Source organism: Electrona antarctica, assembly GCF_951216825.1.
Source record: "Electrona antarctica genome assembly, chromosome: 2".
In the NCBI taxonomy this organism is placed as follows: domain Eukaryota; kingdom Metazoa; phylum Chordata; class Actinopteri; order Myctophiformes; family Myctophidae; genus Electrona; species Electrona antarctica.
In genome coordinates, this window is record NC_136807.1 from 23,926,280 (window position 1) to 23,954,244 (window position 27,965).

Below are 27,965 nucleotides of genomic sequence, written 5' to 3' on the forward strand. Positions count from 1 at the left end.
TTCAGATGTTATTTTAGTTTATCTAGTTTTTTGTTAAGCTTTGCAAAGTGCTGTGCGCACATAAAAGCAGTGGAGGGAACAAACAAAGCGTACAGAGTCAGCCAAAAAAGCAAGGAGCCCAAGGGCAGTCCACGTACCAAAAACAAACCAAAGGACCTTCTTCTAATTCATGTGATGTGACAATAAAGTTCTATTCTTCTGCGGCATGAAGAATGTCCTTTCATTTGGTCTTGTGGTAGTATAGTTAGTATGAAAAATATATTTCTTTGTTGAGCAAGTGAAGGTGTGCAAAAGCTTTTGTGATTGGCTGTTTACTAAGCCTAAAATACGTTAAAAGAAATGTAAATTTGATTAAAATGTGAATTGCCAAAAAACATAATTAAATACCAGAATTATAGTTAAATTGTTAATAAAGATAAAAGGCTCATCATACAGTGACATGAGAGTTAGCAGTTACAGGCACACAATAATTCTCTGAAATGTTCCTTTCTAGTTTTTTGAGGGGCGATAGCTCCTCCTATGTCCAGCTTTTAGAGTGTGTGCAAACACAAACTTTGTCCTAACACAAACATTAAATGTAATGTCATTGACAATGAATGGACAATTTTGAGTGTTAGTGTAAACACAAACATTGCGTAACACGAACATTAAAGACAAATTCTGATTGGCCGGAATGAGATGATATATGGTGATGTACGATGATAAGAGCGCCCCTCACTTCACACGGGTGTGAGTTTTCTCTTCCTGTTGGTAGTACACTTTATTTACTTAATTAATTTACACTCAGTGTTAGGGAACTCGGTAGCGGGAGGAAGATCCATACACAGCCACAACAGCTTGGCATGGTATGGGTCAGTATATCTCTTTCACAGGCAAGAAGAAGAACTTGAAGATGAAGACAATATCAATGCAGTGATATATTGGGATGAGATTCTGGAGCCAGCGGTGATCCCATATCTTCAGAATCTGTGACCTAACACCACCCTCGCCCCCACAGAGCCAGGACCATCACAGAGTTAAGTAGCCGAGCCCAGTGGTCAAAGCTTGAACCGCAGGCGGGTGTTTTTTGGCCCATGCTTTTAGCACGAGTAAACCAAGCGCAGCAGGGGTTTAACACGGAGTGCTTGTACTTCTGTATTTTGGACACCAAATGTTGGTGTCCAAACTTCTCCCGGTAGATGGCGATGCCCAAGTTGCGTATTGAAGCAGTTACATAGCATTTGTAGCCACATGTACAGCTTTCTATTGTAGGCAATGGCGGAATGACCCCTGCATGCGTCCTTCTGGAAGAAGTTGTGTAGAAGGTGTGATCAGCCAGAAGATGGTCTCTGTGCCAAACACTCTGATGATGTTGTTCTGGTGCTGGTAGCCTCCAAATACAAACATCTTTGTCCCAATGATTTTTGCTTGAATATGTATTTTGTGTGTGATTTGGTTGGACATGCACGTTTCTGATACTAATGTTCTTGTAGTGTTTTTTTTTTTTTTTTTTTTGATTTGTGAACAAAGACATACACCTTTCATTCATCTTGCACCAAGTCTCTGTACGTGTGTGTGTGTATGTATGTACGTACATCTGTAATCCACGTAACTCGGAACTGATTTCAAAATTGACACACACGTTCCACACCACCACAGGAAGTGCAGTGCCCAGTGTCGAGTCCGTCGGATGGCCGGTTGTCCAGAACCAGCACAAAAGCCTCTGGCTCTGGACAGGGCCCAAATTAGCCGATGACACCTGATCACCATAACTGGGTGTGCCATGCATTTCCAACCATTCACGAGTAGGCCGGTGCACAATGGGCACTGTTCTAGTTCATACATAAATAGCTGATGTAACACGTGCCTAGGGTTCACGTGGTTAATTTGCTGACTTCCTTTCGCATTATGTGGCGAGTAGGCCGGCCTATAGGGTCACTTGATCCAATCAAATTACAGTACACTACATCCACTAAGCTTGCGTGTCATTGGCCACTTGTTGTGCAACAGAAGCATGTCGTATGACAACCAGCAGGCATGAAATGGCAAATTTCCATGCATGAACACTGGAGCATAAAACTCACTCAGCACTCTATATACTGCTTTCTGGTTTGATTGATTGATTGAAATATGTATTAACAGTTTGCAGAATTACAGTACATTTCAAGCACAAACTCAATACAAAGACTGTTAACTGTGAGTGGACGACCCAATTAAGCATTACACTTGTTAACAAGAGGGTCCACCATGTTCAATTCATCAAAACATTTAGAGACGTACAAATAGACACTTCTATATAGTCAAAGAACAGAACAGGAATTCATCATAGAGGTAAAAAGGGAAAAGAGACATATACAGTGAGGGGTAAAAAAAAGGGGGGCGGGGGGAGGAGGGGGATTCAGATTTTTACGGGGACCAGTTTCGAATTGCAGCCGTCCGTAGGTGCCCTTTGAGAGCGGTTTTGAAGGAGTCAAGGGATTTGCATGTCTTAATGACTGTTGGTAGGGCGTTCCACATTTTGGTGGCATAGGAGCGAAAAGAATTTAGTCCCTTGTTTGTGCCGAATCTGGGTTGTACATGGTTCGTTGCACTCCCTCTGGTGTTGTGGGTGTGGACTTCGTTAACATTAAGGAAGTATCTAGACAGGTACATGGGTATCTTGGTGGAGTATCGAATCTTGTGGACCAGACCCATTGCAAGATGCTGTACTCTGTCGTCGACCCTAAGCCATTCCAGTCTGTCAAAGTGGGCAGGGGTGAGGTGGGTTTGGGGGGTGAGGCCAAGTAGGAGCCTGACCAGTTTGTTTTGGGAAGTCTGGAGCCTAGTTTTAAGGGCCTTTGAGGTGCTGTGGTACCAGGAGGTGCATGCATAGTCAAAGAAGCCTTGTACGAGGGCTCCTGTTAAGGTCTTCAAGGTGTTTTTGTTGACCAGTGAGGAGATCCTGTAAAGGAATCTTGTTCTTTGGTTGACTTTTTTGATTACGTTGGTGGCCATTTTATCACCGGAAAGATTAGCCTCCAGGATGGAACCTAGGTAGGTAATTTCATCTTTACGTGTCATAACATTGTCACCCACTCTAACCAAGAAGCCATTTGCCTTGCTGAGATTACTATTAGATCCAAAGAGAATGGATTCAGTTTTTCCCAGGTGTAAAGATAGTTTGTTATCAGCGAGCCAGGTGCAGATTCTACCGAGTTCAGAGCTGAGGGCATTTTCAACCTGCAGTTTGTTCCTGTCCGAGACCAGCAGTGCCGAGTCATCTGCGAACAGGAACAAGTTGCAGTCACAAGCTGAAGTCATGTCGTTTACATATATTAGGAACAGTAGAGGCCCTAGTATGCTTCCTTGTGGAACGCCACAGCTCACTGGGAGGGGGGGGGGGGGGGACAGTGTTCCGTTCACTTCCACCATCTGTTCTCTCCCCTCCAGGTAGGATTGCATCCAGCTCACTGATGTGCTATCGAAACCAATTGCTTTTAGCTTGTTAACCAGTATGGAGTGGTTCACGGTGTCAAAACCCTTTTGGAGGTCCAGCATGACCATGCCGCAGTATTTGCCAGCATCCACCTCTTGTTTGATGTGGTCGCTCAAATAGAGAAGGCATGTGTCAGTGGAGTGGGATGTTCTGAAGCCAGATTGGAACTCGTACATTAATTTATTAGTGGCAAGATACTTTTCAACCTGTTCATAGACTATTTTTTCCATCACTTTCGAGATGGAGCTTAGAATAGAAATAGGGCGGTAGTTGCCGGGGTCTAATTTACTCCCTTTCTTGTGCAGGGGGGTTACTTTGGCCAGTTTGAAATCTTGGGGGACCTGTCCCTGTTTGATGGAGAGGTTTACTATGTGGGTGATGATTGGAGCTATAGAGATGGCTGCTTCTCTGAGAAATTTGGAGGGAATATTGTCATGGCCAGTGGCCTTGTGGGGTTGGAGGGCACTCAGTTTCTTAAGTACCTCATCAGTTGTTACCATAACTAGTTTTTTTCTTTACAAACACCTAGGTTTCTGTAGAAGGTTTTAATGTGCTCTACACCAAAGAGCCCAGAGTGGGAGGGCAGATTGTTAACCAGCGTTGTTGCTATGTTTGTAAAGAAGATGTTCAAGTAGTTGGCCACATCAAGCTTGTCAGTGATGAGAGTGTCGTTCACTTTAATGTTTATGTTTGAAAACCTGGTTTTCAGTTTCTGACCGCAGCCTAGTTGGTTGTTGAGTAGCTTCCAGAGCTCTCGAGGATTGTTTTTGTTTTCCTCAGCTTTATTATTAATAAAGTTTCTTTTGTCGGATTTGGTCATGGCAGTAACAATATTTCTTTTCTTGTTTCGTTGGGTTTTTAGGTTGTCCAGCTGAGCCTGGAGATCACTGTCGAAGCGCTTGGCAAGCTTTGACTTGCATTTTAGAAATTCAGAGCATTTTTTGTCTCTGGCTTTCATTGCAGTCAGTATGTCCGAATTCATCCATGGCTCCGAGCGGGTTTTGACCCTGATGGTTCTCAAACGTGCGTGCGTGCGTGCGTTAGGGCATTAAGCAACTAGTCGACTAGTTTACTAGTCGACTAGTAAATCCACTAGTCGACCTTGCTGGTACTAGTCGACTAGTTGAAAAAAAATATATATATAATATTTTTTATTTTTTTCCCGATTTTGTAGGCCTCAATATCAGGTAGATTATAGTTATAGTCACCAATGTACACAGTTTTTAAATGTACAAATATTTATTTTCCAAAACCCCCCCCCCCCTTTTTTTTTTTTTTTTCAAAACATAAAAGGTGGTTTAACAACTAGTCGACTAGTATACTAGGCAACTAGTCAACTAGTAAAAATGACTAGAAGTGAATGCCTTAGCGTGCGTGCGTCCGTCCGTCCGTCCGTCCGTCCTTCCTTCCTTCCTTCCTTCCTTCCGTCCGTCTGTTACAAGCTAATCTCCGGCACCGTTAACCTGGTCGATGCCAAACTTTGCACACACACTCCCTGGATGCCAACGATGAACCTCTGCCCCACATTTTCCGGAACGGCCTGTTATAGCGCCACCATGAGGCAGCTTTTCACATGTTTTACCTAAAACTGCACCGATCTGCGTGAAACGTTGCATGCACACTCCCTAGAGGCCAAGGACAAACCTTTGACCTGCATTTTCCACATCTGCCTTTTATAGCGCCACCAGGAGGCCGACTTTTGTAAAACACATTTTTTGATATTACTCCTCCACATTCTGTCCAAAAATCTCACAAATCGTTACACAGTATCTCTATGGTCATGTGCGCAAGTTGGATCTGTCCGATATCTCATATTCCATCCTAATTGGCTATAATTGGCTTTCACAGTTTGCAAGATTGCCCCGTTTTGAACAAAAGCCTCAAATCATGAACGCAGTGTGCAATTTACGTGAAATCTTTCACACATTTTCTTACTAGGCTGAGGAATATATCCCACCCTTTTCACATTGGCCTGTTATAGCGCCACCAACAGGTTGATATTTGCAAAACACATTTTTGGAACAAAATGCCTCAAATCATCCAATTGCCATCAAAGGCGTATGAAGAAATGGCACCCTTTTCACATTGGCCTATTATAGCGCCACCAGGAGGCCACAACCTGACCTGCCCTGGTGGAGACCTGTGCCCCGAGGGGCACTTTTTCTAGTTCAGTACTGATGTAAATTTGGTTTTGAAGCCAAGCCAAGCTTCTTCGACAAGTGTGCTGTTAAGCTCATCGGACCAATCCAGACTCTCCAATTCTTGGTCCATTCCAAGAGTTCATAGTTCATAGTTCTATTATAAGCGACTTTGGGCTTGTTTTTCTGTAGAGACGCAGCAACGCTTGTAAATATTGGAAGTTATGTACCCCCCCCCCTGTACCAGATTTGTGGTGTTACAATGTTTAAAAAATATACCACATTTAAAAAAAGAAAATTCTCCACAAGATTCTTTTTTGAAAATGACAAATTCACATGTACCGCGATGCAACGCATTGTGGGCTTGTAGAACTGCTGTTTTCAAAAACGGATCAGACAGAGAATGAGTAAAACACAAAACATACAGTATAGCCTATAGTAAGGTATGGTGCATGGTTAGAAATAGGTAGAAATGGCCTGGGCCGTGGCTCAGCGGTCCAGGTACCTTGGCTGGTAATCCAGTCTGGCAGTGTGCCGCGGGTGCGACTCCCGATCCCGACGGCCTTTACTGCATGTCACCCCCCCATCTCTCTCCCCATTTCCTGTCAGCCTACTATCTGTCCCTCCATAAAAAATATAAAAAATAAAGGCGAAAGCCACAAAAAAACATTAAGAAATAAAAATGGCAATGGATTAGGTCAGTGGTTCTCAATTTTTTTCAGGCAGAAAAATAATCCAAAATAATCACATTTTAACACATGAGGCCAGTGCCAGTCTAATGCGCGAAATGCCACAGTACAAGAAGAGATCCTCGGCAACCAAGGACTATTAAAAGAGGACGGGAAGTGAAGACCGTACAATGGGCTATATGCAGCCAACACTTCCGCGTTCAGCTTCCTTGGTCTCAATTGCGCATGTCTCTTTCCTTCCAGGGAGCAACATGGAGTCCACCGTACGGTCTTCGCTTCCCGTCCTCTTTTAATAGTCCTTGTCGGCAACCAGGAAGTACAGCAACTGGCTCATTTTGAGCAGAAAAAGGAGTTATAAGCTTGCGCGTGCGTGCACGTTGGATCCGTATGTAGGCTGTCTAACTAACATAGCGAGTAAAAAATAAATTAATTGCTGGATTAAATTAAATTATAGAAAGACGAGTTCCCTCGTTTTGGCACAGGCGGGTCGTGGAGAGAAGAGGTCCCGCGTTCTTGGCATTCTTCAACTGGGGACCCCCCACCCTGACAAGCACTTGGATTGTAGGAGTTGAGTCATTACATTTTGTTAAAATATTGTGAAATAGCAGATCTACAAGCTCACAATCCCTCGCATCAGGAGGCGTTGTGAGCTTGTAGATTGGCTATTTTCACAATTTTTGCCTCCTTATATTAGTTAGCCAATGTTTTTAGTATAGTTTGTTGATTACTTATGATGCAGTTAGGTATTAAAGGGTAAGACCACTTTTGTAGAGGTTTGCGTTGTGTACCTAAACTGTAGTTATACCTAAACATGACAAGAAATCCCCCAAAAATGCTCAGGTGAATAGAAATTGATAATTCAAAATATGCTCCTTATTGACTTACATTGTACACTGAAACAGCTCTCAAAGTCACTCTCTTAGTACGTGAACAAAGTTGATTCAGACAATATAGAACATCACCAAAGAAAATCTGGATCTGGGTCCATATGGCTCAAGTCCGGGTTTTCTTCCTAATGAAAATGGCAAAATCAACAGGAAGTTAACATTTCTATTTAAAAGAAAAGGTTTTGGTGATGTCTGAATCAACTTTATTTGTGTTTGTTTACAACAAGAGTGACTTTGAGAGTTGTTTCAGTGTCAGTACAATGTTAGTCAATGAGGAGCATATTTTGAATGATGCATTTCTAATCACCTGTGCATTTCTTGGGGATTTCTTGTCCATGTTTAGAGTCACATCATGGCAAGGTAACTACACAACCCAAAAAGTGGTCTTAACCTTTAAAAAGGTCTTAACCCGCTTTGCGCGATTGACAATTGTCAATTGAAGCCTATTATTTAATGCTACCCTTAACGCCATTGCTAGCTGTTGTTGTCATAACACGGCAGGGAGCCGACGATGTGAAGCCCCCCACTGCACCGGCTTAGCTCCGTTTGCTACAGAGGACCTAACCAGGCCACTGTTCAACTTCCTATTTTATGATCAGTACCGGAAGTCTGGAAATGTGGCTTTTCAAAATGAGAGCTAAACTGGGAAAAATGCTGGCGTGAATTATATCATTTCTCAATACATTCTAGCGCTGTAAGTGTTAAATGTCCTTAAATTGTTACTTCACTGTCATCTGATCTGGGGAGTTGGGCACCCCCAAAATAAGTAGGTCGGGAGTGGCTTATTGTTGGTATTAACCGACAACGTGGGAGTCTGTCCCCGTTAAATTGCACTAGACCCCTGGGAGACGGATTGCTGAGGTGGAGGCGCCACACCTACCATCAGCTCCCAGTACTTACCACACGATTTGCCACACCCAAGCCATATGCTACTCATATTCTGATGGTGATATCCGGGATGGCGAGAACCAAACCATGACCTTGTGGTCCAAATGTAAGAGATAAGAGGTTATTGCCTGACCACGATTATGTCTCAGCAGCATACTGTATATGAGACAATGTAAACATACAGCAGCAGTGGTGCATCCCTGTAGTCTGAGCATTGTTAGTCTGAGCAGTGTTGCCAGGTCTGCTTATTATAAGTGACTTTTGGCCTTGTTTTTCTGTAAAGTGTTTTTTTTGGGGGGCGGGGCTTGTTTCTAAAGTGTAGTTAAAGTGTAGTTAGGCTTGCTTCCTGATGTTGTTTAAACGAGTGGTTCTCAAACATGTTCATGCCAAGGACCCCCCCCCCCCCCCAAATGTTTTGTCCGTGGACCCTAGCTCATCTGGAAATATTTTGTGACAGTGACAGGGGTCATAAAAGGTGTTGTTAAAAACAAATCTAAACATACATTAAAAATATATATCTTTCAAGATTATTTTTGAAAATAGCAGATCTACAAGAACCTGTGTTGTAGATCAGCTATTTTCAAATAGCTGATGTATAGTGGAGCAGATTACTGAAACGATCGTTCACTTGATCATACAAGCACCAAATTTGGCACACAAGTGCTTCAGAACCTACTCTCTCAGAAAAGTACGTTGTCCACTTGAAAAAATAAAATGGCCACCATTTTTCAAGATGGCCGCCTTTCAAAATGGTTTTAAACAGTGTTTGAACTATGGTTTGATTGAATAATCTTATTGTGATGGCGTATACATCAGAATGTATGTTTCTGAGTATGATAAATCCAATTCTGCATTTAGCAAATCAAAATGATTGAATATTATGATGATACAATGGGAATTAAACGAGAAACTGGGGCAGATTAAGTCAATATTCCATAAGAATCTTTCACTTGGTGGTACAAGCACCAAATTTGGCACACATGATGTCCAGGATGTATTTCTATGAAAAGCACCTTATCCAGCTGAAAATCCAAGATGGCTGCCAGTATTCAAGATGGCCGCCTCGTCAAATGCAAGAAAACAAAACAAAGGTTTTCGAAGTAGGATTCAAATGTGTTAATGATCCAAACATCAAAATGAAAATATTCTGACTGTAAGAACTTAATGGTGTTGGAATTGAATTCCAATATGGCCGCCAGTTTGCAAGATGCAGTTATTACGTGACTCAAAATGTGCGTTTTCGGAAGCTGTATGATTGTTGAAGGGCAACATCATTTGTTGATCATGCATTGAAATGCTGTGATCAAGCCCTATTGGTTTGTAATTTTGTATATAAGAGTGATGTCAAAGCACAACCAGGACACACTGGTGACATCACTGCTGTGAGACTCTGCATGGGGTTCAGTGTCGGCTTGTAGCATAGCTGTAGTTGTGGTTTACTAACTGTTGTAGTGTACTCACTGTAGTTTGTTGTATACTTTAGTGTCCTAAATGCTAATTAGCCCCTGTATGTATGTATATATCTCCACTAGAAGTTTAGTTAGTTGTAGTATTGTAGTTAGATAGCCGCACCTGAATTGACAAGATGTGCCAGCGTGGGAGAGCTGAGACGAGGGTAACGGGGCTTCAGTTACCTGGATGGTGTACAGATCGCACAGGACTTAAATGGCACTGGATGAACGGTCGGGCTAGGTGTAGGTGTAGGTGTAGGTTGGACTTTATTGTTACATCTTATGTACAGGTGTATATAAGAGTAAAACTTATTTTTGTTTGGCTTCCTTACAGACAATGCAGCGGCATAGATAGCATAATATTCAAACAACAAAAAACACAGCAAGCACAGCAAAACAAAGGGATAGAATAAAGAGTGCTAGAAAAATAGTAACATATGTACATGTTTCCCTGTAGCAGCAAAGTTAGGTAAACTCGCCCTGGTTCTTATCAGTTCGTTCATGTATCTGATTGTTGGGGAAAGAAGAAGAAGCTTATTTGCAGTCTATTTCCAGTGGCTTCGAGACTGCGAAAACGTTTTCCATGTGGCAGCATCTCAAACAGTCTGCGGTTGGGATGGCTTGGGTCCCTCATAATTCCACGACGAGCTTTGCTGACACAACGATCGTCATACAGGGCTTCGATGGGGGGGAGATCACATCCGCTGCACTGCGTGTCCTTCACCAGGATCATTCTGAATTTCAGCTGCTCTCTTAGTGGAACGCTGGAGTTTCAGTTGCTAAACATTTGCCTGACAATTTTGGTGATACTTTGTACTGTTTTGCCTCAATGTATCCTCACTGCCACCTCCATCATCCAATCTGGATGAGTCTAACATGATGGGCAACAGGTGTATTGCCTGAAATACGGTGAGACTTCAACTCCTCTTTCGTATCTGTTTGACACTTCCAATCAGTTTTAGTAGCGGAACATCTTGTGTTATACGGTTAAAGGCCGGGGGCTATATCCTTTTACCACCCAACCGTACAAACATCAAAGCACATTGAAATATGGGATGCATCTAGGTTCAAGCATCTGGTGCCCTACACCTAGCCCGACCATTCATCCAGTGCAAGTCCTGTGCGATCTGTACACCATCCAGGTAACTGAATCCCTGTTACCCTTGTCTCAGCTCTCCCACGCTGACACATCCTGTCAATTCAGGTGCGGCTATCAACTAAAATGCTACAACTAACTAAACTTCTATTTGAGGTATACAGGGGCTTATTAGATAGCATTTAGGACACTAAAGTATACTACAAACTACAGTGAGTACACGACTACAACAGTTAGTAAACCACAACTACAGCTACGTTACAAGCCGACACTGAACCCCATGCGGAGTCTCACAGCAGTGATGTCACCAGTGTGTCCTGGTTGTGCTTTGACATCACTCTTATATACAAAATTACAAACCAATAGAGCTTGATCACAGCATTTCAATGAATGGTGATGTTGCCCTTCAACAATATCTGTGATCAGACGGCTTCCGAAAACGCAAATTTTGAGGTGCGTAATAGCCCCCATCTTGAAAACTGGCGGCCATATTGGAATTAAATTGACACCATCAGAATACATTCATTTTGATGTTTGAATCAATGTGTGGATCACACATTTCTGTTCACTAAAGTTCTACTTATTAATTTGACGAGGTGGCCATCTTGAAAACTGGTCGGCCATCTTGGATTTTCAGCTGGAAAACATACTTTTCCTAGAAAGTACATCCTGGACATCAAATGTGCCAAATCTGGTGCTTGTACCACCACATGAAGGATTATTATGGAATATGGACTTAATCTGCCCCACTTTATCGTTTAATTCCCATTGTATCATCATAATATTAAATACTTTTGATGTTCTAAATGCAGAATTGGATTTCTCATACTCATATATTTTGATGTATAGGCCATCAAAATATGATTTTATAGCTCAATATAACTCAAACACTGTTTAAAACCACCTCGAATGGCGGCCATCTTGAAAAATGGTGTCCATTTGGTTTTTTCAAGTGGACAACGTACTTTTCTGAGAGAGTAGGTTCCGAAGCACTTGTGTGCCAATTTTGGTGCTTGTATGATCAAGTGAACGATTCTTATGATATATTGACTTAATCTGCTCCACTATGTAATGGGGATCAAATGCTCTCTTCTTTTGAGCTTGTTTTCATAGACCATGGTTGCTTGTTTCAGTCACAAAATCTGGCAACACTGATGCTGTGTGGCGGTCCTTTGATGTCAGAAAAGAGCCTGGTGCCAGTCAGTCAAAGTACATCAAATACAGATCAAATACACTTTGCTCTTCTATTTCCTTGTCTGTTGTATTCACCATAGAATCAAGGCTTCATTGCGAGGCAGAGGAATATTATCCTAAATACAGCTTGTGTGCATTTACAATGCTCAAGCATGAGCTCTCTAGTCAATAAACGACACGATAAATACTAGATGAAACATGGATACCAGGTAAACAGTGCAATATACAGTAACATATAGCATCTGTGTAAATGGCTATCTAAACCACATTTGTAACATTTGTGGTTGAGAGGAGAACATCTAAGTCGCAAAAACGTGAGAACAATTAAGTGACCAAGATTTATTTGCATGGTAAGCTAGCATCAAGAAGGGATACGAGGGGTAGTCTGCCCTGTTGCCAATACCACCAGCACCCTCTCAAATATGTGGATGTGTTGGGAGTCCTATTCAATGAAATGCTCTAATTTCATCTGGAGGTATATAATGCCCTCACGCCATCCTGGTTTCATCAGCTCTGACCATCGATCCACCAGCGTCACACATTGGAGCTGATGGAGTGGATGGAAGTGTCCAGACACAGCTTGTACTGACATTGATCTGAGCTGCAGTCAATGACCTCTCCTCTCCTAACCTCTCCTCTCCTCTTTCTCTCCTCCTCCTCTCCTATCTAACTCTCCTCTCTTCTGCTCTGCTCTGCTCTACTCTGATCTGCTCTCCTCTCTTCCCCTCTCCTAACCTCTACTCTCCAGTTTGTTTATTTTTTGACAGTCTCTCAAATGGCGTTTCCCTGCACAAGAACTGAGGCACTAAAGTGAAATTATAATTCATCACTAAAGATTTGTATTGGTTATTACATAAACCGCTACACCAGAGTCTAATGCTTTGGATTTGTTGCAACAATAACAGTAAAAAAAAGAAAAAGGAATAACAACTGAAGAACCTAGTAAGATACGAAATGTAAATATATACAGTAATGGCACACTTTGTAAGGTGGTGAGTGCATGGCTCCTATAAGTATATCGTCTCTGTCGAGTGGTAACCTCATACATACAAAACTGTTACTTTTCAGCATTAAAATTCAAAAGTAGCAGATCCACAAACTCAAAACGCGTAGCTTTGCCCAGATGCTTTTGTGTGACGCTGTTGTATGATGAAGTAGGGCATTCATTTATGAAAAAAAACAACTACAAGTTAATATATGATGGAGATGAGAGGTTTCTGCCCGACATCAACGATATACAGTAAGATGCATGTGTGTACTTGTACTGCACATGCAATCATAATACTAAGTGTCAGGTGCTTGTGTGTGGGATTTGTTTAAATAATAGAGGCGAGGGTCCTTCATCATAACTGACAGCTGCGTGTGAAATGTTCACAGATCTACAGTATGTGGCACAGCTGTGTGTGTGTGGGGGGGTCTAACAGGTGTTAGGCCTTTATCTCAGCAGCATGTTATTCATTCACAAACATGAAGTGTGCATCTGGACCCCCTTCAGATGGGGGGGTGCAGGGGTTGGGGGACACCGGCCCAGTCACGAACATCCCTCCCATGAACACAGTGTTAGGAAGAAGTATTGGAAAACTTGTAGCAGCCAACCCCTCTGTGTTGAGACAGAGAGACTCTAGTGCTATACACTAGGGGTTCTCAACGTTTTGGGCTGGGGACCCCCGGAAATGCTTTGGCCATGTCTCACGACAATTTAATGGAATATACATATTTTTTTAAATATTTTATTTGAAAAGAAAAATCCTTTCTATCACACTCTGCCAGATCACTCTCACCTGTGCCAATGTTGGCACCTGTGCCTGTGGTCGCCCACCCCTGAATTTGTTTTACTTTCCACCATTTAACCTGATGTAATGGCTGGAAACAGAGATGTGCTTTGCAGTAGATCCTGACATGAATCTAGATGTTTTTTTGTTTTTTTTAAGCTGGTAAAGGACAACATGACCCATTTTCAAATTATCTTCATATAATTGGCCCTCACTCATTATAATATGGTAGAATTTTGTCTACTCGGTCTGTCTCTCAGAGATGTTCTATGGACAGTTCAGAAATCTGCGTACCAGTGACATCATCGATGAGGAATCCTAAGCATTATTGAGAACTAATTATATGAAGGTAGGTAGAAAATGGGTGAAGTCGTCCTTCAACAACACAAATGTTTTTCAGCTGTGGGTGTGGATACAAGATTAATTTGGAGGTCCTTGACATAGAAAAAGCTTGAGAAACAGTGTTTCAAACACTGCACCAAAACGTGTGACTTTCCTGCCATTTAACCTGATGTGCTGGAGACAGAGGGCCCTGCCATGGCATCTTGTTATCTTCCTGCCTGTTGTCATTCCACAGTCAGAGCCCAGCCCAGGCTGTGTGCTGTGCGGTGCGGGCTGGATGGACACATTTGCATGTTAAGCCAAACGCTTGCTGCTCCCTGGGGTCCATTAATCAGCACACAGCAATTAATGAGTCGTCGTCGTCCCCCAGCACCCCCCCCCCCCACGCAGGTGATTAATTATGTCTTGTGCTCCCCAACACAGAGACGAGAGCTAGGGCACAGCTGTCTGTTTACTGTCACTGTTTTTATGGCGTTCTGTAATATTTACCCCCAAGTTGAGACGAGGAAACGGGTCTGCATGCCACAATCCTGACAAATTGAGTATTTTCTCAGGCAATTAACCCTTTAAGACCTGGATATATTTCTACTACTACAAAAAAGACTCATGAAAGAGAGAGTTGAGTAGCTGAGTATGTTTTGAAACCGGACTATGGCTGCTGTTGCCATGCGGGCATTATGCCTCCACCAGCGACAGCTGTGGCAGGCCGCAGGAGGTATTATTATGTTTCCATTCCTCCAAGGGGCCCATCGCCAACCGCTCCCTTGGAAAAACGCAATCGTCCCTTTTTTGGAAACTAAAAGACATATGTTCCATATTGAACTGATCAATCAATCAATGAAACGCATCTTAAAGTTCAAACAGGTTGTATTACATTAGAATTAAGCAATATTACATGAGAGGGGGTGGTTTAACGCCATTAATGCACGCTTGCGATGCTGCTGGAACTCGCCCACAGGTCGAGTTCTGTAAGCAACGCAGAAGTGCATTAATGACGTTAAACCACCCCCTCTCGTGTAATATTGCAATTATACAACAGTTACCCTTATAATCGCTAAAAAAATATTTTTTTAATGACAGATGTAGCCACTATGAACAATTGTCCCAAGAAACTAGCTAGCCTAGCCATGTAGCCACCGAGTCTGCGGTGTTCTCTGGGAGAACAGAGCAGCTGCATTCTTTGTTTTGATTAGGTGTTCCTTCATGCTGGTTTGAAGCACGGCTAGAAGGCCAGTTTCAACTAATCAGATTGCTTCCTCGAAATGACCTGTTGTATAATACAGGTTGGTTGATTGACATCTTTATTGATCATGAAATAAAACGTATGTCACACACATATGTGACATGTAAGTTACCGACCGGCTTTTTTTGTATGTTACATGATGTAACATACAAAAAAAGCCGGTCGGTTGTCCATTATTTGAATTTCAGGTAGTTAATAATATATAATAACTAGAAAAAGTGCCCTTCTGGGCACAGGTCTCCACCAGTGTGTGTGATGTTTGGCAAAATTTTGTGTGTGTGTGTGTGTGTGTGTGTGTGTGTGTGTGTGTGTGTGTGTGTGTGTGTGTGTGTGTGTGTGTGTGTGTGTGTGTGTGTGTGTGTGTGTGTGTGTGTGTGTGTGTGTGTGTGTGTGTGTGTGTGTGTGTGTGTGTGTGTGTGTGTGTTGCGGCTTGGCCTGTTGTAGCGCCACCATGAGGCTGATTTGAAAACTGTCAATTGGCATTTATTCCTCAGCCTAGTGGGAATATGCATGCACAGTTTCACCGCAATCGGACGCTGCGTTGAGTAGTTGTGGCGATTTGTACAAAACGGGCTACTCCTGAAAAGTTTAGAAGCCAATCGTAGCCAATGAGGGTGGATTATGAGAAATCAAACAAACCCGTCTTGATCACATGACTATGGAGAGCATGTGTACTGATTTGCGTGAAATTTGGATAAAATCTGAAGGAGTAATATTAGAAAATGTGTTTTACATATGTCGGCCTCCTGGTGGCGCTATAAAGAGCAGATGTGAAAAATTCCAGGCAAAGGTTTTTCCTTGGCCTCTAGGGAGTTGGCATACAAAGTTATCCACAGATCCATGCAGTTAGAGGTAAAAACACTTTTCGGCCAGTTATAGCGCCACCATGAGGCTGAGTTGAAAATGTTCACGTGGCATTTCTTCCTCGGCCTAGTGGGAATGTGCGTGCACAATTTCACGGAAATCACACGATGTGTTCTTGATTTGCAGCATTTTGTTTGAAACTGAGCACTCCTGCGAACTTTGGAAGCCAATCTTAGCCAATCAGGATGTTGTCTGAGAAATCTGAAAGACCTGTTTCGTTAAATGGCTCTAGAGAGACTGTGTACCAATTTGTGTGATGTTTGGACAAAATCTGTAGGTGTACTGTCCAAAAACTTGTTTTGCACAAAGCGGCCTCCTGGTGGCGCTATAACAGGCCGTTCACGAAATTCTGGGGCAGAGGTTCATCGTTGGCATCCAGGGAGTGTGTGTGCAAAATGTGGCATTGACTGGGTTAACGGTGCCAGAGATTAGCTGTTCACAGACGGACACACGGACGGACGGACGGACACACGGACGGACGGACGGACACATGGACGGACGGACGGACAGTGCAAAACATACTCTCTCCCCATGCCTTCGGCCTGGTGGAGACAATAATCATAATACATTCAATTTATATAGCGCTTTTCTATGAACTGAAAGTTGTTCTACATGAACTGAACAAAAGAAACAACTTTATTAAGATAATACCAGTAAGACGCCCTGAGGGTGAGAAGTGACCTAAAGGGTGAGGTTGCACTGAAACAGGTCTGGGAATGCCCATTATACTGTATATGGACTCTGGGCATAATATGTGTGCTAGTTAGGCCAGGCGGGCCCCCGGCCGGGCCTTAATGTTCGGGTCTGTTGAGAACTCTAGTTTTCGCCGGCAGCGGCTGCGCTAATAACTTTGGGGCGGGCCCGTCTAGAGTTGGAATGGACAGGTATCAGTCAAAAGGGAGATATCGAAGAGGAAGGACGGGTGGGAAGGATCAACATATGGAATGTCAGAACAGGTCAGCTGTGATCTAATTTGGGGTTTGAGGTTTGAGGTTTTGAGGTCAGATGTAGAGCTGGCCGGCTCCATGCAGATCTAGGTGATGATCCAGTCTTCCAGTCTTCCAGTCTTTTTTAAAGTTTATGCCTTTCTTTTCTTTTCTTTCTTTCTCCATTGCTCTGTAAAGCACTTTGAGCTGCATTTCATGTCATGAAAGGTGCTATACAAATAAAGTTTTATTTATTATTATTATTATTTGTATGTATGTATGGCTATCCATGGTTTGATGAGGTCAGTGTCGTGATCTTCATATCAAGGATCTTCAAGGCTTAGTTACGTCTGCTCAACCATAAACCATTTAAGTGGTTAATTCTATCTGGCACAAACGCCCACTTGGACTCGAGAATAAACTGATTAGAAGTTGATAGTCCTTCACAAAACACATGTTATGGCCATAACTGAAATTTATTTGTGAATCTGCTAATTATGACAAATTACAGACAAAATGTCATATGACAAAGTTATGAACTCATGACATTTGGGTCAACTTCACTGAGACACCACAATGATCTTCAAAAAACATGTTTTAACACCACAATGATCTTCAAAAAACATGTTTTAACACCATCACTCAGGAACAGAAGGTGAGATTGTGAACATAATATGTCAAAGAGAGATTATCACTATGTATAGAGTATACATAGGCCTTTGGTTCCCTTGATCAAAGTCGGAACATAATCAATTGATTGATCAATAAAATAAACTGAAAATGCTCGCGGCCCTCCCCAGTCAGATGGGTGCGCTGCAGACGCTTTTGAGAATTCCAAAGTTTGAAAATCACTGCTCGCAAAGATGTTTTTTCTTTTTCATTCATCTCAGTGAAACTACCCCATGCTGGCTAGAGCCTGTAGGAGCCATTTCTATTTATGTAGCTGAGAATGCACTGTACCAGAATATTTTTCCAGCCTCCTGGAGTCTGAGGGGATTGTGTGAGTTTGATTTGAGCCAACCCTTCATTATTAACTGTATTAAATCCTTCATTTCTCTAGGAGTGCCTAGATAATCCATAGCCCTGCGGAAGAGCAAGCATTATTCAATACCTGAGCTCAAATCACTGCTGTGAGGAGTTGGATTTCTACCTCAATTGTTATGTCCCTTATCATCTGAGCTGTGCATTGTGTTCATTCTATGGAATTTGAACTTTATATAGTGCAAGTGCATATTATATAATCTCTGTCGGGTGGAAACATCATATGTCTAAAACTGTCAGGATTCAAATAAAAAACAGCGAAAGTAGCAGATCTACAAGCTCGAAGCGCTCCACTTTGAGCCGCATTCCAAGCTTGTGGATCTGCTACTTTTGATACATAGCTACATAGTGTGATCAAGTAGGGCATTAATTTAGGAAAAAACAAAGTCACAATACGGAGAGATGAGGTTTCTGACCAACAGCAATGATATGATCAACAGATATGATCTATTTTGTACGTTCAAGGCAGCTGTCTGCCTGTGGTGGGTGTGCAGAACTGCAGATATGCCCATTATGGACTGGACAACCCAAGGTCAACCCAATTCAGTGAGCTTGTAGATCTGATATTTTCTCAAAAACAAGTGGAAATTTGGTGATACAGCGACGGTATGATACTGTATGTCCACATGGACTGGACATTGCGGCGGTGGGGGCGGCGGTGGTTCAGGGGTAGAGTGCCTGGATGGGAACCGCAAGGTTGCCAGTTCAAACCCGGGCTCCCCCAGAGTTAATGTCGAAGTGTCCTTGAGCAAGACACTGAACCCCTAATTGCTCCCGATGTGCTAGTTGGTGCCTTGCATGGTTTCCGTTGCCATCGGTGTATGAATGTGTGTGTGAATGGGTGAATGTAATGCACAATCTCTGTAAAGCGCTTTGGATAAAGGCGCTATATATATGCACCATTTATCGCCGGCAGCAGTGCAAATCGGCATAGTATGTTCATACTGTATGTGGACTGGACGTGCCAGCTCAAAGCCTATTTCACCCATGCAATAACCCGGCCAATGCTGGATACCAAAATCTGAACACAAAGATCGACCAAAACGATGTCGGCCCAAAAACGGCGACCTTGTCCGATGTTTTCCCTTACTGCTTGTTTATATTATGTGTGTCTGTTCTGTGCTGATAATGCAGACCAGTGTTGTGCTGAGCGAGCTGTTTGTTTGTTTATGATGTGTGTGTTTAGAACAAGAGTAAATAAAAGGTTTGGCATTGTACGAATCTGTAGGACTGATTCAAAACTCACTTTTTAGGATTCATATTCGAACGCATCAAAAGTAGCAGATCTACAAGCTCAAACTCATTGCTTCACGCCACATTTTGAGCTTGTGGATCTGCTACGTTGGATGCTTTTGTGTGACACTGTATAGATCAAGCAGGGCGTTCATTCATGAAAAAAACACCCGTGTGTACATCATCCAATAAGAAAATGAAGTTTACTCATGAACTAATTTGTCAACGTATGTTATCTTATAACCATGATACAATGTTAAAAGAAAATACGTGTGTGTGTGTGTGTGTGTGTGTGTGTGTGTGTGTGTGTGTGTGTGTGTGTGTGTGTGTGTGTGTGTGTGTGTGTGTGTGTGTGTGTGTGTGTGTGTGTGTGTGTGTGTGTGTGTGTGTGTGTGTGTGTGTGTGTGTGTGTGTGTGTGTGTGTGTGTGTGTGTGTGTGTGTGTGTGTGTGTGTGTGTGTGTGTGTGTGTGTGTGTGTGTGTGTGACTGTGACGGTGCATGTCTCAGCCCCATACAGCAGTACTCACTCCACTGTGAGGGTCCATGTCTCAGCCCCATACAGCAGTACTGACTCCACTGTGAGGGTCCATGTCTCAGCCCCATACAGCAGTACTCACTCCACTGTGAGGGTCCATGTCTCAGCCCCATACAGCAGTACTGACTCCACTGTGAGGGTGCATGTCTCAGCCCCATACAACAGTACTGACTCCACTGTGCGGGTCCATGTCTCAGCCCCATACAACAGTACTGACCCCACTGTGAGGGTCCATGTCTCAGCCCCATACAGCAGTATTGACTCCACTGTGAGGGTCCATGTCTCAGCCCCATACAGCAGTACTGAATCCACTGTGAGGGTGCATGTCTCAGCCCCATACAACAGTACTGACCCCACTGTGAGGGTCCATGTCTCAGCCCCATACAGCAGTACTGACTCCACTGTGAGGGTCCATGTCTCAGCCCCATACAACAGTACTGACTGCACTGTGAGGGTGCAGGTCTCAGCCCCATACAACAGTACTGACTCCATTGTGAGGGTGCATGTCTCAGCCCCATACAGCAGTACTGACTCCATTGTGAGGGTCCATGTCTCAACCCCATACAACAGTACTGACTCCACTGTGAGGGTCCATGTCTCAGCCCCATACAACAGTACTGACTCCACTGTGAGGGTGCATGTCTCAGCCCCATACAGCAGTACTGACTCCATTGTGAGGGTGCATGTCTCAGCCCCATACAACAGTACTGACTCCACTGTGAGGGTGCATGTCTCAGCCCCATACAACAGTACTGACTCCACTGTAGCTACAGTATGAACAGCAGCAACCTCTTGAGTTTATCTCCCGTGTCAGATTTACACACTCTCCTCATTCCCTGCAGGGCGTTCCAGGCCCTCCAGACTTCCAGATCCTGTTCCGCTGAATAGGCTAATGCTTCAAATATGTTGCCGCAAATAAGCTATACATCTTCAACTTGGCAGCATAAACCCTATTACGATCACCACAGTCCACATATTGACAATAATGGATATGTTGAAGGAACCAAAATGAAAAACAAAACAAAAAACAACCTACTGGTTAAAACTATGTAAACACTTCACTCAAAGCTTTCTACACTAATTAAAGTAGAGCGAAAGTAAACACATCTATGTGTACACTTGGTCCCAAGTGTAACCGTGTACAGTGCACGCTCGCACGCGCACACACACGCTCGCACGCACACGCACACCAGGGGCGCCTAACTTCGTTTCCAGGTGGGGGAGCACAGATTTGGACTCATGCGCGCGCGTAGCGCGCGCGCAAAAATGCGCGTGCATGTGCCTCGTGCACGCGCGTTTTCGCGCATTTTCACAAGGAAAAGTGGCTTTTACTTTCCCTCTCCACACGCAAGTTATATGAACAAACTGACAAAATGCATCATAAAAAGGCATAGGCCTATTTAGGCTACACATGACATTGGCAAGGCGCCGATATCAAAACAAAACATATAAATTATAGCCCTATTATACAACAGACGAGCTGACAGCGCAGCGCGCTTGGGCTCGGCGACCCCGGTGTTGTATCGTCATCATTCATCATAGATCCCTCCCCGTCAGAATCTAATATCTAACATTAAATTGCAGCAGCATTCAGCAGTTCAGTTGGCACGGCGGCCATAGTAATTAGTAAATACTATATTATTTCTCACTGCAATAGTGACTATTAGAGAAATAATATAGTTAAATTGTAAATGCTTTACCTTAAACCCCAAATGTGCTCTTGCGCTCCGGGGTGGTTAATTCCCTCATCATGGCATTTACTGTATATCCAACGTGAGTTACGTGTCCAGAATGTCATTATGTAGGCTACGTGAGATGGACACTGCTGCTTGCGCTGCTGCTGCTGCTGTTGTTTTTATTATTGTCCTCCTTCTCCTCCAACAACGTTAGCACTCGTTCCCTGCTGAACACTGCTGCTGGTGCCCATGAAGGCCAAGGGTTCATGAACTAGACTTGATTTGGGCTTGGACCCACCAAATAAATCACTCATTCTCTTCTGAGCCATGTTGACAACAACAACACACACATTCAGGCTGACCGGAGAAATTCAAATCCGTGCGCCCCGTGCGTAAAGGTAACCGGAAATAGCGTCAGCAGCAGAGCAGTAGCCTCGGAAACCCAGACGTTTTTATTTCCAGGGAGAAAAAGCAGAGCAGAGACGATGATAAAAAAAACCAAAAAGTCACACAAATGTAGTTTAAGAATACTATTTATTTTATCCTCCAACCAGTCCACTTTTTATTTATATAAATAATAACGTGACATTCCACAGCTGTGGAAAAGACTTCCAGCTGTAGTACAGTCATGGCCGGCCTGTAGATGGCCACAAAAAAAAAGAAAAAGCTTATTCTGGTATTTCACACAGGTGTTGCCAAATAACTAATTAACTTGCCAGTCAGCGCATATGACATATCTAGGTCATATCAATTTAATCAGCAGAGCAGTGCTGCTTCTCTCTCTGAGTCTGCACACACTGACTGACCAGCTAAAATGTATGCCTACTTTAAAACATAATATGACAAACCTTGGATTAATTCTTCTGAAAACTAGCAGCAAGCACAAAGTAAGTGATTCACACAGGTGGGCAAGCCGGGCATTATTGGATGCAATGCGCGAATTAGTAGCCTATTTATTTTTTAACACGCAGCATCCCACTCTCTCTCCCTCTCTCTCTCCGCGCGTGCCGCGCTCACGCACACATAGACAAACACCCTCTCCTCCTCTCTCTCTCTCTCTCTCTCTCTCTCTCTCTCGCTGTCGCGCACCGTGCGCTTCGAGCGTGGCGGCGGCGGCGGCGGCCGGGGGGGGGGGGGGGGGGGGGGGGACTGAAAGTGGTGTCGCAATGCGCCCCCTCTTTTTAACATGGTGTCGCAGCTGCTCCGTTTGCTCCATGGCTCAGGCGCGCCTGACGCACACACACACACACACACGTATTACTTGTGAGGACATCAACATGATGTGTTTTATGAATGCGAGTTTTACAATTTGTCACATTTCTTTTAAACCCTAACCGTAAAGCCGCCCAAAAAATATCTTCAAGCTCAAAACATGAGACACTGTGAAGAGTTGTGAGCTTGTAGATCAGCTATTTGACACCAGCTTAACTCAAACCCTGTTTTTTGTCTCCACCAGGCCGAAGGCATGGGGAGAGAGTATGTTTTGCACTCCGTCCGTGTGTCCGTCCTTCCTTCCGTCCTTCCGTCCTTCCGTCCGTCTGTGAACAGCTAATCTCCGGCACCGTTAACCCGGTCGATGCCAAACTTTGCACACACACTCCCTGGATGCCAACGATGAACCTCTGCCCCACATTTTCCAGAACGGCCTGTTATAGCGCCACCATGAGGCAGCTTTTCACATTTGTTACCTAAAACTGCACCGATCTGCGTGAAATGTTGCATGCACACTCCCCAGAGGCCGAGGACAAACCTTTGACCTGCATTTTCCGCATCTGCCTTTTATAGCGCCACCAGGAGGCCGACTCTTGTAAAACACATTTTTTGATATTACTCCTCCAGATTCTGTTCAAAAATCTCACAAATCGTTACACAGTATCTCTATGGTCATGTGCTCAAGTTGGATCTGTCCCATATTTCATATTCCATCCTAATTGGTTATAATTGGCTTTCACAGTTTGCAAGATTGCCCCGTTTTGAACAAAAGCCTCAAATCATGAACGCAGCATGCAATTTACGTGAAATCTTTCACACATTTCTTACTAGGCTGAGGAATATATCCCACCCTTTTCACATTGGCCTGTTATAGCGCCACCAACAGGTTGATTTTTGCAAAACACATTTTTGGAACAAAATGCCTCAAATCATCCAATTGCCATCAAAGGCGTATGAAGAAATGGCAAACGGTACACATGATCTCTGTAGTCATGTGATCAAGACGAGTCTGTTGGATTTCTCAGATTGTACACTGATTGGCTAAGATTGCCTTCCAAAGTTTTCAGGAGTGGCCCGTTTTGTACAAAATGCTGCACATGTCCTGCTCATCCAGAATTCTATCCTTAGAGATGCTATGAGTGATCTGGCTCTGCATTTCCTCAACAAAATGAAGAAAATTGTTGCAAAAACAAATTAAAAAAAACATCCTCCTAAACATTTTGCCAAACATCACACACACTCCTATCCTCCTGGTGGAGACCTGTGCCCGGAAGGGCACTTTTTCTAGTTTACCATGAAACAACCATTTTTTCTTGTGAGGACCAGAAACAATATCCTTCCTTATAATGTCTAGTTCTCAAATTCTGCTGTAATTGTGAGGACATTCGGCCCTACAAGTATAGTAAGTACACTCACATGCACGCACACTGCATGCACGTACATTTACATGTGCATTCATTAGAGGATTTCAACAGGGATTGCTGCAGTCCTTTGTGAATCCCAGATGAAGAAGTTAAACTGCAGTGTGGGACTGACTGTGAAATCCCAGCATGACTCTCCCATTCAACTTAATCCTGTCTGTTCTATTCTCCATCTCTCACAATGGAGGCAGAGTCAACCCGTTTCACCTGTGATGATGATAACGACGCACACTCTCTTTCAATTATTTGAGATAATCGCAATTGCTTTGCATAATTTATTCATCATCATCGTTTCCACGCTCAAAGAATGATCATCGGCTGAGCTTGAAGATTCCTACTTTATATTTTTAACTTGTTTGAAAGTATTAAATGATCAAATATATGGCCTGTTTTGCTCATGGCCGTGACCGCGACAGCAGATAAATAAACACTCACTCAGATATGGCGAAATTTTACGAGGTGCAACTACCCCCCCCCCCTAAATCTACAATTTTACCGCAAGGCCTGAATGTGTTATTTGTGCACTCTCAAAGGGATGTTACAGTGTTTCAGACATGAATAGGCCTATGTGCTGCCTTGTGGAGAATGCAAGGATTACTGTAGATTCTTTGCAGTAGGAGAGATGTTGGAGTGTACTCGCTGACATGGTTTTCCTCTCTCTTGGCTAAACACACATTCAGTGTGATCCAACGCCAACCTACACGAGGGCTGAGCAATATATCATCAATGTCGGGTGGAAACCTTGTGGCCTATGTCCAAAACCGTTTCCTTTTTATTATTTTCTAAATGGTTTAAAATAGTGAAAATAGACGATCTGCAAGTTCACAACGCCTCGCATCACGATATGTGTCCAAAAACATATGTCTAAAACTGTTACTTTTCAGGATTTAAATTCAAAAGTATCAAAAGTTACATTTGCTAGTACAGAAGCGCTAATATGCTAACCGCGGGTTAGCATTTGCTATTGAGCTCCTAACATCGTCCCTCACCATATCACCTCAATCTGAGCCTCAATTCAGAGAAAAATACCTCTAAAGATCGCCGTGTAATCTAAGTTTTGGGATTTAGATGATTTCGAATATGTACTTCAAAAGTACATATTGAAGGTGATTGGCCAGAATGAGATGATGTATGATAAGAGCGCCCCTCACGTCTCACGGGTGTGATTGTTTTTGAGTGGTGCAACCACTCCGATGGCTGTGGCTGTGTCCGAGCACGGAAATAGCGTTTGGTTGGTTTTCACCACCAAGTGTCACTGTTGCGCAACCCACGCACGCAACACACGCACATGTACATATTAACTGTATATATGATGATTTCGTGTGATAGTACAGTACAGTGACAGTACAGTACAGTAGAGGGACCCCATGGGGACCCCCACACGGTAACTCTACTGTGATTTTAAAGGTCATCAGAAGCGTTGTAACCGCAAGGTAGCGAGGATTTAGAAATGAACCCCTAACATCAACGTTCTGTTCTAACACCTCAATCTGAAAAAACAATTTAAGATCGCCATCATTATAAGACTCTATGGCCTACTCTACACTCTGGCACCTACAGTAGGTAGCCATGGTTCACCTATAGGTAGCCATGGTTCACCTATAGGTAGCCATGGTTCACCTATAGGTAGCCATGGTTCACCTATAGGTAGCCATGGTTCACATGACGCTCGTACTTCACGAGCGTCATGGCTTAACTTCCTCCTGTTTTACGCGATCGCTACATTTACATTGTAAACGTGTACATAAACATTCAGATTTCAAATATAAAGTACTCGCCACATGTGCCACAGGTGTTAGAAATGTACTGGTACAGCGATTAGCATTGCTGCATCCTGTGTTGTTTAATAAAAGGCATTTTTATCCGAGCTGTTTTTTTGCCATTGGCTTTCAACTACTGTACGCGCCCCTATCGGCCGGGAGGAGTGTGGCACTGGGTGTGTTCGATATAGGCACGCTGACCACACTGCCAATACAGACTAATAGGCGGGTGCACTCCCGGTGTGCAACTGTGAATTTCCCAAACGAACCCCGTTTCAGAAAAGTAGTCGGGGTGCTCGGATAAAAATGCTTTTTATTAAACAACGTGGGATGCAGCAATGCTAATTGCTGTACCAGCAAATTTCTAACACCCGTGGCACATGTAGCGAGGACTTTATATTTTAAATCTGAATGTTTATGTACACGTTTTTCGTGTAAATGTAGCGATTGCGTAAAACTGGCTTCAGTTGCGTAATGACTGTCATGATAATCATGACAGTCATGTTTCAGGGCGTGTGTGTGTGTGCGCGCGTGCCCATGTGCGTGCGTGCGTGCGGCTGCGTGCACATGAGTTGGTAGTGAGAATGTGTTGATAACAACATGTCTCTCCAAGGACGTCTGTGTCGTCAACACTCCCTTTGTGCTGCTAGGTGTGTTTGTCAAATTGACGTGGCTGTTTTTTTCTCACCAGAGGTAAACTGTCTGCAGCCTCTCCTCACTGCACAGCAGGCAGCCTGACATCCACTTATTCCACCATAATGGATGTTATGTTTCTGTCGGGCAGGAACCTCTTATCTCTTTTTTCCCCCTGTTATAAATGTATGCCCTACTTGTACTTCCCTACGCATTTAAAAAAATATATATATTATTATGCAACATATTATAATTTTTTTATTTGGACATATGGGGTTATTACCTGACAGAGGCGTTATGCTAAGTCACAATTACCTGCTTGTTTTCTTTGTTTGATCCATGAATAGTAGCATTCCATTTCACTAAGCGGATGTGTCAGCCTTGGTTGTTAAAGAAGTCTGCATGTCTTGGCTTCAGTCTCCTCCAACAGTAGACCTGTCTCAAATAGGCCTCACTCACACCTATACATCTAGCATACAACAATGTTGCATGGTAGATGTAAACAAAGGGTAAGTGTCATGGCCGCCCCAATGCATTTCCAATGGAAGTCACATGGTTTGACACAACATTTTTGTTGTACGGCTTTCGGCTGTGTTTCGACTGCCCCCCTCCCCCTCATACAACACAAATGTTGTGTCAAACCATGTGACTCCCATTGGAAATTAATTGCGAGCTTGCAACAGTCAACAAGTCTCATGCATCAGCTATACAACAATCTGTTGTGCAGGTGTGAGTGAAGCCTTAGTCTGCATTCTGTCTTGGCTTCATTCTCCTCCCAACATTTGACCTGTGTCTCATGTAGGGATGAGACGATATAAAATGTAATGTCACAATTGTGACAAAAACAATTGTGATTAACAATTTTCAAATAGTACATAATATCAACACAATATCATGTGCTTAAAACTAAATGGCACTTTTGGGGGGCAGGAGATTAGTGGATTAGCCAAAAATACTTCTTCACCTGTGTGTGTGTGTGTGTGTGTGTGTGTGTGTGTGTGTGTGTGTGTGTGTGTGTGTGTGTGTGTGTGTGTGTGTGTGTGTGTGTGTGTGTGTGTGTGTGTGTGTGTGTGTGTGTGTGTGTGTGTGTGTGTGTGTGTGTGTGTGTGTGTGTGTGTGTGTGTGTGTCAACCTAGTTGGAGTACGCTAAGTCTGGTTGTAGGTACTCATGTACATCTCCATATGTGTGAACTGGATCGTCCTTTGATGTCATAGGAATCATTGACACGTGATCTCGTACCGTATTGCTGCTGTACATCCATCATGCTGTAATTGTGCTTTTAGACAGTATGTGGAGTGCATTGCTTCAAGCATGCCTCCAGGGTGCTAATATGTTAATTATATAGTCATAATCATTCTAATATGTTAATTATATAGTCATAATCATAACAAAACAGAGGGGGGTACATTTTCTTAACCACTTAATAATCCCAATTATACAGTACTTCTTTGTACAACAAATAGCGAACATAGCTGACCTACGTTGTGATGTGTTGTGAGCTTGGTGTGT

The 27,965-nt window shown here is 43.3% G+C and overlaps 1 protein-coding gene across 2 annotated transcripts in view; it reads right to left on the reverse strand.

Annotated features, from left to right (window-relative positions):
• The window catches only part of LOC306937603 (glycerol-3-phosphate dehydrogenase [NAD(+)], cytoplasmic), a 359,426-nt gene extending 337,846 nt beyond the window's left edge, over positions 1 to 21,580 (reverse strand). For both annotated transcript variants that reach the window (XR_013791623.1, XM_079521457.1), the window contains exon 1: positions 21,575 to 21,580. The gene's annotated coding sequence lies outside the window, so the exon portion shown is untranslated. The remainder of the gene's footprint in view (positions 1 to 21,574) is intronic.
• Positions 21,581 to 27,965: the final 6,385 nt, after the last annotated feature.